Source organism: Rhinopithecus bieti, unplaced genomic scaffold (genome assembly GCF_001698545.2).
Source record: "Rhinopithecus bieti isolate Rb0 unplaced genomic scaffold, ASM169854v2 scaffold_5, whole genome shotgun sequence".
In the NCBI taxonomy this organism is placed as follows: domain Eukaryota; kingdom Metazoa; phylum Chordata; class Mammalia; order Primates; family Cercopithecidae; genus Rhinopithecus; species Rhinopithecus bieti.
Window position 1 is genome coordinate 591,793 of NW_016802964.1, and position 13,984 is coordinate 605,776.

Below are 13,984 nucleotides of genomic sequence, written 5' to 3' on the forward strand. Positions count from 1 at the left end.
GGTCTGAATGGACCTTTCTTTTACTTAGCAGCCCCTGCAGATCTAGGCTTACGTTCTATGAACCTAACAGTCCTAGATAAAGAGGTTCTTCTGCATAGTATTTCTGATAAGAATCCTAGAATTGAATCTCTTTGGTTTTGATTAGGTTACATATCCATCCTTGAACCAATGACTGTGGCCAGGAGGGTGAATTTTATTGAATTAGCCCTTTCTAAGTTACCTGCCTACCCTGGAACCATGTGACTCAGAATGAAGCTCCCCAAACTAAAAATCAGGTAGCTGGACAAAAGAGAAAGGATGTGGGGCTGGCTAAACCGATAGGTTCTTCTTAACGCATTGTATGCTGTGAGCAGAAGCCCAGGGGTCTTCAGAACATGCAAACTATTTGACTTACCTTAACCAAGAGAATAGTTAAAACTACAATAGGGAGTCTGAATTAGATTCAGCTCTGACTCGCTCAGGGCTTGTAGGATAACATTATTTCCCGGCTTTCAAATTATGTCAATTCAAGCCCCAAGGGTGGGAAGCTGATGACATGATATGAAGGCAGAGTTTCAAGGTGGCAAAAGTCCTTTCCTGGGAGTCAGGAGTCCTGAGTGCTATTTTCAGCTCTGAGAACATAGGCCAGTGATTTTTCGGGACTGTACTGAATCTTGCTTTTTACATTATTTCTTCTGTTTTGTTTTTAAATCTCGCCTTGTAAATGTACTGTTGGATATATGTTATCTTAATTTATCCTCCATGTATCTTCTTCTTGATAATTTTTAGCGCTTGATCTTCCTGTGCTTTATTTTGGGTGATTGCCTCCAATATACCAGTTTTCACTTCTAAAAAGTAAACTTATTCGACATACCCACAGATGCTTCCATACTGTATTATGCATTTTATTTCCAGATTTTGTATTTACTTCTTTTTCAAATTTGTTCTTTTTAAAACAAAAAAAATTGAACAATGTTTTGTTCCCATCTTACCAAGTCTGTTTTTTTCACATATTTCATCAAGAGTTTATACATACTTGATTTGAAGTTCCTCTGGGCTTTTTCTGTTATGAAGACTTCTAGGGTATTCATGCTTCTGTTTGTTGCTTCTTATGACACTTAAGTTGGTGAATTTCCTTGTGGGCTTTCTAGTTTTAGTCCAAGAGATTGTCTTCAGTGAGACTTTTTTTTCATACTAGTTGTGAGAGCATCCAAGGTTGTTGAGGTATTGCTATGGGGCAGTTTTACTATAATTGATTTGAGCTTTCTGCATTGCTGGGTAGGGGGAATTGGACCTCCACACCTGTATTTAGTACAAGCTTGGATCTCTGATCGCTAAGTGATTCTTGTTCCAACAGTGTTTTAGTGGGGTGGTCCTCCCCTGTGATACTGCCTAAGCCAGTGAGTGAAGGTTTATTAGTCCTTAATCAAAGATAGGACAACCTTTTGGATGATGGAGACACTTTCTAGCTCAAAACCATGCATTTAGCTTATGGCTTCAGTTTCTATCCCCCGATAGGAATAAAAAGCAAAGCACTTAATGTGTGTATCTGATTTAGTTCCTCAGTTTTTTTTGTTTGTTTCTGACATTTGTTTTTTAATAATCCAGAACTCAGTTGTGTGATATAAATAACTTTGCTGTATTTTCCCAATATTTCTTTTTTTCTCTGCATCTGCTCAGTTGACCTCTTGACCAGAAGTTACTTATTTTATATTTCTGTAGCCCCTAGTGTCTTGTGTTGCACAAAGTGGAAAATAATTAGATAATAGATTTACAACATTTAAAATGTGTTTTAATGTTTAGTAACAGCAAAAATATTTTTTTCTAGTTAGAGAGAGAATTATAAGGCTAACAAGAAACCAGATCTGCTGCATAGAAAGAAAGAAGCTTGAGTTTGTTTTATTGTCATATAAAGTGTTTGTAGTAGAAGTTTTAAAACACTTTCACAATATATGCATACTCTGGGAGGTAGAATCTTGACCCTCAAAGATGTCGGTATCCTGTTCCTTGGATCCTGTGAATATGTTATATTGTATGGAAAGGTGGAAATAAGGTTGCCAGTGAAATTAAGGTTGCTGATCAGTTGACTTTAAGGGAGATATTCTGGATTTTCAGGTGGACCCATGTAGTCGCATACTTACTTTAAATGTGGAAGAGGGAAGCAGAAGAATCTGTGTCTGGGTGATATATCCTGAGAAGACTTGATAAGCCAATGCTGGCTTTGAAGATGGAGGAAGGGGTCATGAGCCAAGGAATGCTGGAAGCATCTGGAAGCTGCGAAAGGCAAGAAAATGGATTCTCTTCTAGAGCCTCTGGACACACCCTTGGCGAAACCTTGAGTTTTAGCCTAATGGGATCTATTTAGGACTTTTGACCTCCTTAACTGTAAGATAATAAATTTGTGTTGTGTTAGGCCACCAAGTTGGGGTACGTTGTTACAGCAGCAATAGGAAATTAATTCATATACTCTGTGACCTGCGAGTTCCACTCCTAGGTATGGACTTAACAGAAATGTACTGAATGTATGTTTCAGCAAAATAAGTATAGTAGAATGTTTGAGTAGCATTTTTTGTAATATCCCAAAGCTGGAAATTACTCAAATACTCATCAGCAACCAAACCAACACACTCTACAATACAATACAAGAGTAAGAGTGAACTGTCTACATCTGCATACAACAGTATGGATGGGTGTCACAAACATTATGTTAGTAAAAGAAATGAGACACAGAAAACTATGCATACTGATACGATTTGGATGTCTGTTCCCTCCATAACTCGTGTCGAAACTTAATCCCTAATATGGCAATATTGAGAGATGCACAGCCTTTCAAAGGCAAGAGCCTTAAATGGATTAATCCATTTGTGGAGTAACAGATCAATGGGTAAATGGATTAATGAGTTATCATGGGAGTGGAAATGGTGGCTTCGTAAGAAGAGAAAGGAGACATGAGCCCACGTGCTCAGCCCCCTCACCATGTGACACCTGTGGGCCTTGGGACTCTGCAGAGAGTTGCCACTTCAAGAAGGCCCTCACCAGATGTGTCCTGTTCAACCTTGAACTTCTCAGCCTCCATAAGTGTAAGAAATAAATTCTTTTTATTTATAAATTACCCAGTTTCATGTGTTACGTTATAAGCAACAGAAAATGGACAAAGACAAATACTCTGTAATTCCATTTGTAGAGTGCATAAAAAGAAACAGAAGGCCGGGCGCGGTGGCTCATGTAATCCCAGAAGGCCTGTAATCCGAGCACTTTGGGAGGCTGAGGCAGGCAGATCATGAGGTCAGGAGATCGAGACCATCCTGGCTAACACGGTGAAACCCCATCTCTACTAAAAATACAAAAAATTAGTTGGGCGTGGTGGCGGGTGCCTGTAGTCCCAGCTACTTGGGAGGCTGAGGCAGGAGAATGGCGTGAACCCGGGAGGCAGAGCTTGCAGTGAGTGGAGATTGCACCACTGCACTCCAGCCTGGGCGACAGAGCGAGACTCCGTCTCAAAAAAAAAAAAAAAAAAAGGAAAAAGAAAAGAAACAGAAGTCATCTATTGTGTTAGAAGATGAGACAACCATCAAGATTTGTCTTGATTGAAGTAGTGACCAAGGGGTACACATTCGTATGTTCTGTTTCTTGATTGGGATGCTAGTTACATGTGTTCAGTGCATGAAAATTTATTGAGCTGTGCCCTAAGCTGTTATGCATTTTTCTGCATGTATGTTACACTTCAATTTTTAAAAAGAATATATTCCCAAACATCGTCCCATTTTCCAGCAGAGCTCTGCAGTGTATTCAGTGTGGATGAGGCTGTGATTTACCTTGGTTTCCCTGCCAGCTAAGCTGGAGAGTCAGATCTAGAACTTGTGTGACTGGATGACTTTTCCACTACTTCATTCTGACTTCTCGCCTATCACTGTATCAGATTAGAGAAAGTTTCCGTGGTACTAGTTTTTGATTTGCTGAATGAAAATTCTAATTAATAAATTCGCAAAGATCTAATGCTATCCTGAAATGCTCCTAGTAGAGACATGCTCTAGCAACAAAATAGTTTGATTTTATTTCTGCATAGAGTGTGTTTTCATGTCATTTAATGTAGTATGTCATTTTGGCAGCAGTGCTGGTTGTCATGATTCAAGTGCCAGTGTATTAAAGATATTCCTGGAAGGCAATTTATTTTAACAGTGCTTAGTGGTGTGATACTAGGAACATTCAATTTTGGCAAGGTTTCAGAGAGGCATTTGTCAGAAAATCTGTTGTAATGAGTATAGTCTGTCCTTCTCAATAAGCTATGAAGTGGTCTATTGTTTAAAATTTAGATTCTGTTTCTAGCTCTGCTACCAGCTAGTCACATGAGCTTAAGCAAGTCATTTATTTACACACGTTCCCACTACCTGACAGTCAAAGATGTATGTTAATATTACCCCTATGCATGAAACACATGCTTTGCCACTATAATGCAGCCAGGGGCAGCAGCAATATGCTTTTAGAAATGGAGCCATTAGGTAAGGTGTTAAATTTTGGAGACAGACAAATTTCAGCTTTGCTGTTACTGGCAGTGTCACCTTGAGCTACTTCAGTGTAAAGGGGCTGTTGCTAAGCTGTCCCCGTGTGCTTGGCACACAGTCAGAACTTACTTAATAAATGCAGTTACAGGGATGATGATAATTATGATTTGTTAAATGTCTTCATTGTTTTTTAAGGTTCTGAGCAAATGATTGCTGTTGAGGGAGTATGTAACATGGTTACTTAATGATGATATTCAGGGGCAAATGTGACCTCTACAGAAATAAATATGAGAACATATAAAATTCCTCCTATATGCTACCCCTAATGTTGAATTTTTGTTTTAAATATTCAAATATGTAGCGAAGTGTAGAGAATAAGAAAATGAACAACTCTACGCTGGCTGTCCAGATTTAATAATCTCAGTACTTTGCCACACTTGCTTCTGCTTTTTGAAAGAAAGAAAGCATTGCAATTACACTGGAAGTCTCCTGTCCCCAAACCTGTGTATCTTCACCCCTCGTGAGACGTAATTGCTGTGCTGTCCTTGGTTTCATTTTCAGCAGTGTTGTTACGTTTTAACCTGATGTGTGTGTGTGTGTTTCTGAAAGCAAACATTACATAAATGATGTATGTATCATCCTGCACCCTGTTCTTTTGGTTCAAATATATTTTATAGAGTTATCTGTGATAGAATATATATCACTGTAACTCATTTACTTTTAAGTGCTGTATAATATTCCATTTTAAAATATATCACAATTTATTCATTTTCCTATTGATGAGTGTTTGGGTATTATCATATATTTCTTGTTATAGACAAAAGCCATGATAAACATTGTACCTTTTGCACATGTGCTAGAGGTTTTCTATCTATCTAGAAACAGCCAGGTTCTAGGCATGCATAGTTCCAGCCGTACTCAGCTTTATTAGATATTCCCAAGTGCTTCATCAAGTAGGTGTACCCATTTTCACCTCCTCAGCAGGATGTGAGAACTCCTGGTGCTTGCACCACACTCACTTCAACACTTGGTGAGCCTTACCTTTACCAGTCATATTCCTGGGTAGAGGAGGATATTTACGTTTAATATGCATTTCCCTGCTTTCTAGTAATAGTGTGTTTCTTTTCCTGCATTTATTATATTTCCTTTTTCTAAGTGTTGCCTGTATTCTTTTACAGTTATTTTGCCCTGTACATAACTGAAAGATCATGTATTCTAGCTATTACAGTTAAATCAGTGTCATTGGGAGGAGTAGACAAATTAATGCACATACAACGCTTAATGTACTCTCTGTCCTATAGTAAGAAGAAATTAATATTGCTGACGCCCCTGGAATGCCCAATAATGACATCAACAATAAAGATCCTTATCAGTGGAAGAGAACCTCAGACCTGGGCAACCATTCTACATTCCTCTTACATTGTAGCCACGCAGCTGGATATGAAACGTAAGCACAAGTAGATGATGACATCTCATAGCCCAGAGTGGGAAGCAGCCTTTCCTCCCCTACTCATTATCCATCTCTCTTGCTCATAGAACCCTGCTTTCCTTTAGGGGAATTATGAGAGAGGACTTAGGGTTTTCCAGGAGGCAGATCCTCCGTTTCCCCATTGCTTTGTCCAAGAGTGCAGGAAGAAGATCTAAGACTGGACAATTGGATGCTCTTTCCCAGGACTTCGGCTTGAGAGAGAGAGACTCACAAGAAGGGAACAGGTAGAGTAGTTAGTTCACTGATTCCAGGGGCGTCAGCAGTGAAAGAAACGAGGTGCCGTGCTGACCAGGCCATGGGATGTTTGGTCTGCCATCTGCTTTCTTGACCCCTTTGTTTCTGTCTGATCTTGCCACAGGTGTTAAATCTCTGAGCCTTGGATATTCTTACAATAGACACCTTTTTTGCTTAAGAGAACCAGAGTCAGTTTATCTTTCTTGTGATTTCCATGTTTTGTCTCTGCTCAGATTTCACTCAGTGGAGCTAGCAATGTCAGGGCATAGCTTATGTCCTGTGTCAAGAAGGAGCAGGATGGAGGAGGCGGATGACCTGGGTCAGTCACAGACTCCTCCTTCCTTTGGAATAGTGTGATGTAATGAAGGTGGATGGGCAGGAGCAGTGCATGCACCCTATCTTCTGCCTGTTGCCGACTGTGCATGGTATGTTCTTACAAAAGATCAGGTGAGATACTTTTTTTTTCCAACCAGAAAAGGAGTAAGCCTTGCTGAAAAAGGGATTTCAAAGCAGGAAAAATGGACTGTTCAGTTAAAAGAAAACATGCTGTGTTCATTCTTTTACCTGTATCAACTTTTCTTTCTTATATTGGATGACTAGGGTACACCATTTAAAAGGACTTTAAGAAATCCTATAATATTGTATTTATACAAGGCAACATACATATTTCAATACATAAGTTATGAAGTATAATAAAGATATATCTATAAAGCCACCATCCAACTTAAGAATGAAAACATGATACTAATTTTCCTCCCCAAATGCTATACTGAATTTTTTGTATATGCTTCTTCAAAAAAACTTTACTGTATAAGTAAAGAGGTAGTTTACTTTATATATACTACTTATATAGTTTACCATATATATCTAAGGTGCATATTGAGGGCTTTTGCTTGATTTTGTATTTTAAAAAATGGTAGTATAAAGCTGGGCGTGGTGACATGTACCTGTAATCTCAGTTACTGGGGAGGCTGAGTCAGGAGGATCACTTGAGCACAGGAGTTTGAGTTCAGCCTGGGCAACATAGCAAGATCCCATCTCAACAAAAGTAGTATATAGTCTTCTGGCTTGCTTTGCTCATTCAACATTATTGATAATATTTATATTCTCACATATGTAGTTGTAGTTGATTTATTTTCATTGTATAATGTTATATTGTCTGAATATGCCACAGTTTATTTTCTCAGATTCCTGTTGATAGTTGTTCAGATTGTTTTCATTTTTTTCCCATTAACATGAACTTATCTCTTAATTTTATGTAATTGCTGGAGCCATGGGGTCATGGAATTTGCTGGAATTATCTTCAACTTTCAAGTTCATGCTGAGTTGCTTTTTATGGGTTGCAACATTTAATCTTCTTCCAGCAGAGTGTGAGAGTTGTCATGGCTCCTCAACCTTGCCAACATCTGGTAGTGACAGACTTCTTAATTTTTGTCACTCTAGTGGGGATGAATTGGTAGCTCATTGTGGTTTCTTTCTTCATTTCCCTGATCACTAATGAGGTTAAGCACCTTTTCATAAAGTTCTGTGTGAAGTGCATATTCAAAGCTTTGCCCTTTTTTGTATGGATTGTTCTATCTGTCCGCTATTGCTATAAAAATACTTCAAAATTCAATGTCTTGACACATTAGTAGATCTTTAGGCCGCTCATGTTTGGGCTGATCTACGCCGGGCTTGACTGCATGGTTTTATAAAAGACTTCATTTCAGGCTCAGGTGCATTCTACCTGTGTTTGTTCTGGGAGCCCACTCTAAAGGAGCAGAGGCTAACTAAAGCATGATCTTTTAATGGCAAGTAACTGCAGTGTCATGAGCTGGAAACAAGCTGCACACACACATTTTAAGCCTCAGCTTGCCCTGCATCTGCTATCGGTCAAAGCAAGTCATAGTACAAGCCTGAGTTGAGTGCCTTTGGTCCAACAAGGACTAAGGAGCCTCAGCTCCTGTGACTTTGCAAGGCTCAGCCCCTGTGGCTGCTCTCAGGGGCTGGCACTGAGTTCCTGCAGCTTTTCCAGGAGCATGGTGCAAGGTGTTGGTTGCTCTGCCATTCCAGGGTCTGGAGGGCAGTGGCCTTCTTCTTACAACTCCACTAGTCAGTGTTCCAGTGAGGACTCTGTGTGAGGGCTCCAACCCCACATTTCCCCTCTGCACTGCCCTAGCAGAGGTTTTCCATGAGGACTCTGTCACTGCAGCAGGCTTCTGCCTGAATGTCTAGGCTTTTCCATACATTGTCTGAAATCTAGGCAGAGGCTCCCAAGCCTCAACTCTGTGCACCTGTGGGCTTAATACCATGTGGAAGCTGCCTGTACCTGCTGAAGTAGTGGCACAAGCTGTATATGAGCCCCTTAGAGCCATGGCTGGAGCTGGAGTGGCTGGGATGCAGGGAGCAGTGTCCCGAGGCTGCACAGGGCAGCAGAGGCCTCTGGGTGTGACCTACAAAACGATTCTTCCCTCCTTGGCCTCCAGACTTGTGATGGGAGGGGCTACCACAAATATCTCTGAAATGCTTTCAGGGCCTTTACCCTATTGTCTTAGCTATTACGACTTGGCTCCTCTTTACTATGCAAATTTCTATAGCCTGCTTGAATTCTTTCCATGAATATGGTCTTTCCTTTTCTACCACATGGCCAGGCTGCAAATTTTCCAAACTTTGACACTCTGCTTCCTTTTTAAATATAACTTGCAATTTCAGGTCATTTCTTTGCTCACATATATGAGCATAGGCTGTTATATGAGCCTAGGCGGTTAGAAGCAGCCAGGCGACTTCTTGAAGGCTTTGCTGCTTAGGAATTTCTTCCACCAGATACCCTAAGTCATACGTCAAGTTCAAAGTTCCCGAGATCCTTAAGGCAAGGTCACAATGCAGCAAAGCTCTTTGCTAGTGCTTAATAAAGTGACCTTTGCTTCAGTTCCCAATAACTTCATTTCCATCTGAGATCTCCTCAGTTTGTACTTCACTGTCCATATCACTATCAGCATTTTTGTCACAAACATTCAAGAAGTCTCTAGGAAGTTCCAAACTTTCCTTCATCTTCTTGTCTTCTTCTGAGCCCCCTAGACTCTTCCAACCTCTGTTGTTATCCAGTTCCAAAGCTGTTTCCACATTTTCAGGTATCTCTATAGCAATGCTCCACTCCTTGGTATCAATTTTCTGCGTTAGTTCATTCTCACATTGCTATAAAGAAATACCTGAGACTGGGTAATTTATTAAGAAAAGAAGTTTAATTGGCTCATGGTTCTGCAGTCTGCACAGGAAGCATGGTGGCTTCAACTTCTGGGGAGGCCTCAGGAAACTTACTGTCATGGCGGAAAACAAAGGAGAAGCAGGCATTACTCACATGGCTGGAGCAGGAGGAAGAGAGAGAAGGGGGAGGTGCTACACACTTTTAAACAATCATATCTCATGAGAACTCACTCACTGTTGCCAAGACAATACCAAGGGGGAATTCTGCCCTCATGATCCAATCACCTCCCACCAGGCCCCACCTCCAACACTGAGGATTACAATTCAACATGAGATTTGGACAGGAACACAGATCCAAATCATATTAACTGGAGTCACCCTGTTATCAAATACTAGATCTTATTCTTTCTAACTATTTTTTGGTACCCATTTACCATCCTCAGTTCTGCATCACCCACCACTACCCTTCCCAGCCTCTGGTAACTGTAACTCAGTTCCACCCATATTGTTGCAAATGACAGGATCTCACTTTTTATGGCGGAATAATACTCCATCATGTATATGTACCTCATTTTCTTTATTCATTCATCTGTTCATGGACACTTAGGTTGCTTCCAAATCTTGGCCCTTATGAGTAGTGGTTCAGTAAACATGGGAGTGCAGATATCGCTTTGATATACTGGTTTATTTTTTTTTCCTTCCCTCTATTCCTTCCTTCCTTCCTTCCTTCCTTCCTTCCTTCCTTCCTTCCTTCCTTCCTTCCTTCCTTCCTTCCTTCCTTCCTTCCTTCCTTCCTTCCTTCCTTCCTTCTTCCCTTCCTCCTTCCCTCCCTCCCTCCCTCCATTCTCTCTTCCTTTCCTTTCCTTTCCTTTCCTTTCCTTTCCTTTCCTTTCCTTTCCTTTCCTTTCCTTTCCCTTACCCTTACCCTTTCCCTTTCCCTTTCCCTTTCCCTTTCCCTTTCCCTTTCCCTTTCCTTTCCTTTCCTTTCTTTTTCTTTCCTCTCTTTCTCTTTCTTTTCTTTTTCCAAGACAGGGTCTCACTCTGTCACCCAGACTGGAGAGCAGTGCCGTGATCCTGGCTCACTGAAGCCTTGCCCTGCAATGCTCATGCAATCCTCACACCTCAGTATCTCATGTGCTGCCATGCCTGGCTAATTTTTTTTTAATTTGTATATATGAGGTTTCACTGTGTTGCCCACACTGGTCTTGAACTGCTAGGTTCAAGCAGTTCTCCTGCCTATGCCTCCCAAAGTTCTGGTATTACAGATGTGAGCCACCATGCCCATCTGTATTTCCTTTCCTTTCATAAAAAATATTTGTATTACAATAGCTTTTAGTTTTTGATTACCTGGATAAATTGTATAGTGATATTGATCTCAGTTTTCTTTTCCTTTATTTATTTTGTTTTGATATGCCCTTTCCTGGTTTTGGTATCAGTGTTACTGGCTTCCTAGAATGAGTTAGGAAGGATTTCCTCTTTCTCAGTCTTTCAGAATAGTTTCAGTGGGATTGGCACCAGTTCTTCAAACATCTGGTAAAATTCAGCTGTGAATTCATCTGGCTCTGTGCTTTTTTTTGTTGACATTTTAAATATTACTGATTCAAACTCATTGCTTGTTATTGGTCTGTTCAGGGTTTCTATTTCTTCCTGATTTAATCTAGGAGGTTGTATGTTTCTAGGAATTTATCCATTTCCTCTAGATTTTCTAGTTTGTGTGCACAGAGGTGTTAATATAGTCTCAAATGATTTTATATATTTCTATGGTTTTTGTTGTAATATTTTCATTTTCATTTCTAATTGAGTTTATTTGAATCTTTTTTTTATGGTTAGTATTGCTAATAATGGTCTATCAATTTCGTTCATATTTTCAAAGAAGCAGCTTTTTGTTTCATTGACTTTTTTTTGCTGTTGTTGTCTCAGTTTCACTTAGTTCTGCTCTGATGTTTGTCGTTCCTTTTCTTCTGCTAGCTTTGGGTTTAGTTCTTCTTTCTGTAGTTCTTTGAGGTGTGACATTAGGTTGTCAATTTGTGAACTTTCAGACTTTCTTATGGGCATTAATGTTGTAAACTATACTCTTAGCATTACTTTTGCTATATCCCAGAGGTTTTAATAATCTGTGTCACTATGGTCACTCATGTCAAAGAATTTTCAAATCTCCATCTTGGTTTCATTGTTAACCCCAATATAATTCATGGGCAGATTGTTTAATTTCCATGTATCTATATAGTTTTGAGGGTTCTTTTTTGAGTTAATTTCCAATTTTATTCTACTATGGTCTGAGAAGATACTTAATATGATTTTAGTATTTTAAAATGTATCAAGACTTGTTTTGTGGCCTATTCTATGGTCTATCTTGGAGAATGCTCCATATGCTGAGGAGAAGAATGTATATTCTGCAGTTCTTTGGTAGAATGTTCTATAAATATATGTTAGGTTCATTTGTTCTGGCATGTAGTTTAATTCCATTGCTTCCTTGTTGACCTTCTGTCTCGATGATCTGTCTAGTGCTATCAGTGGAGTGTTGAAGTCCCCCAGTATTATTCTTTTGCTGTTCTATCTCATTTTTCAGATCTGGTAGTAATTGTTTTATGAATCTGGGAGCTCCAGAGTTAGGTTCATATAAATTTAGGGTTGTAATACCCTCTTGTTGGATTGATCCTTTTATTATTATGTCATGACCTTCTTTGTCTTTTTTTTTTACTATTGTTGTTTGAAATTCTGTTTTATCTGACATAAGGATAGCAACTCCTGCTAGCTTTTGGTTTCCATTTGTGTGGAATATCTTTTTTCACCCCTTTACCTTGAATTTATATGAATTTTTATGTATTAAGTGGGTTTCTTGAATAAGATATTTGGTTTATGATTTGGTTTATGAGTTTTATAGGCCCTGTGAGTTTTATGCTTTCAAGAGATTCTATTCTAGTGCATATTGAGCTTCTGTTTGAAGATTTATAACTCCTTTTAACATTTCTCATAAGGCTGATCTGGTAATGACAAACTCCCTCGGCATTTGTTGGTCTGAAAATTGCTTTATTTCTCCTTCATTTATGAAACTTAGTTTTGCTGGATACAGTATTCTTGGCTCTCAGTTATTCTGTTTAAGGAGGCTAAAATAAAATCCCAATTCCTTCTGGCTTTTCAGATTTCTGCCAAGAAGACTGCTGTTAGTTTGATAAATGTTTCTTTATATGTTACCTGTTGCATGTTGTCTCATTGCTTGTAGAATTCTTTCCTTCATGTTGATTAGATAGCTTGATGACTATATACCTTGGTGATGTTCTTTCGGCAGTGAGTCTCCCAGGAATTTTTTGAGCTTCTTGTGTCTGGACATCTAAATCTCTAGCAGGACCAGGGATGTATTCCTCTGTTATTCCATCAAATAATTTTTCTAAACATTTTGTTTTATCTTCTCCTTCAGGAACACCAGTTATTTTTAGAATTGGACCTTTTATATAATCCCAAATTCCTTGGAGAGTTTGTTAATTCCTTTTGATTTATTTTTTAAATTTTTGTCTGATTGGGTGAACAAAAGCCTTATCTTCGAGCTCTGAAATTTTTTCTTTTACTTGGTCTAGTCTGTTGTTAAAACTTTCCACTGCATTTTTTAACTCCCTAAGTGTGTCTTTCATTTCCAGATGTTCTGATTGGTTTTTCTTTAAAATATCTGTCTTTGTATAACATTTTTCATTTATATCTTGAATTGTTTTTTTCATTTCTTTATGTTGGTTTTCACCTTTTCTGGTATCTGCTTGAGTAGCTCAATAATCAGCCTTTTGAGTTTTTTATGTGGTATTTCAGAAGGATGTGACTTTCATGTTAATAGTTCATTATAGCCTAATTTGGCTCTTGGTGCTTTTAGTGCTCAGTAATTTGTATGGGTTCCTTGGTTTTAGTGAATCTTTGTATTGTGGCTTTCCCAGATGCCTGTTGTAGCACCAATGTGCTCAGTGTGTGAACAAGTTCAGTGTCTCCTATGGGGTTGGAATGGCAGAGAGCTCTTGAAGCTTATCTTGTTTCCCCACAGTGTGTATGTATGTATGTACATATGTATGTATTTTGTCCCAGTATTTTATTTATTTACTGGGTTGAATAGTTAAAGCTTCAGGCCAGTAGGGAAAGTATCCCTGGGTAGAAACTGGTTTTGGCTAAAGCAGGTGGGTAAATGCAATACCCAATAGTGGGCAGATGTCCCAGCCTTGATCGAGGTGGCTGGGGGAGCTTTCAGTGAAAAACACTGAGGTCTTATCGGGGAAGGGTAGGAGCCACCTTATTTCTTCTGCTAGGCCAGCAGGAAAGTGATCCAACTCCCAGATGCACTCCTGACTCAATGTTCCAGCTATTCATATGAGACAGGCACCTGTTTTCAAGTCTAGGAATGTTGATGTTCCAAGTATAGAGGAGTTGTGACTCCACTTCTTGTGCAAGCCTGAATCTGAAGGGCAATCCTACTGTGAGGATGCTGTCACCCTAAAGTGTTCCAGAAAGGCTGTCTATAGATACACTCATGTCAAGCTCTTATAGGAGAAGCCCCAGGTGTGTTTGCAGTAATGGATAAGAGAGAAAAGAAGTCTCCTTCTCCAAGACCCTTCATGAGCAC

The 13,984-nt window shown here is 39.3% G+C and overlaps 1 protein-coding gene across 1 annotated transcript in view; it reads left to right on the top strand.

Moving 5' to 3' along the window:
* Positions 1 to 5,816: 5,816 nt before the first annotated feature.
* LOC108521748 (lethal(3)malignant brain tumor-like protein 4) overlaps positions 5,817 to 13,984 on the top strand; it is a gene marked incomplete at its 3' end in the record, with an annotated part of 80,137 nt that continues 71,969 nt past the window's right edge. The window contains exon 1 of the mRNA XM_017862060.1: positions 5,817 to 5,928. The remainder of the gene's footprint in view (positions 5,929 to 13,984) is intronic.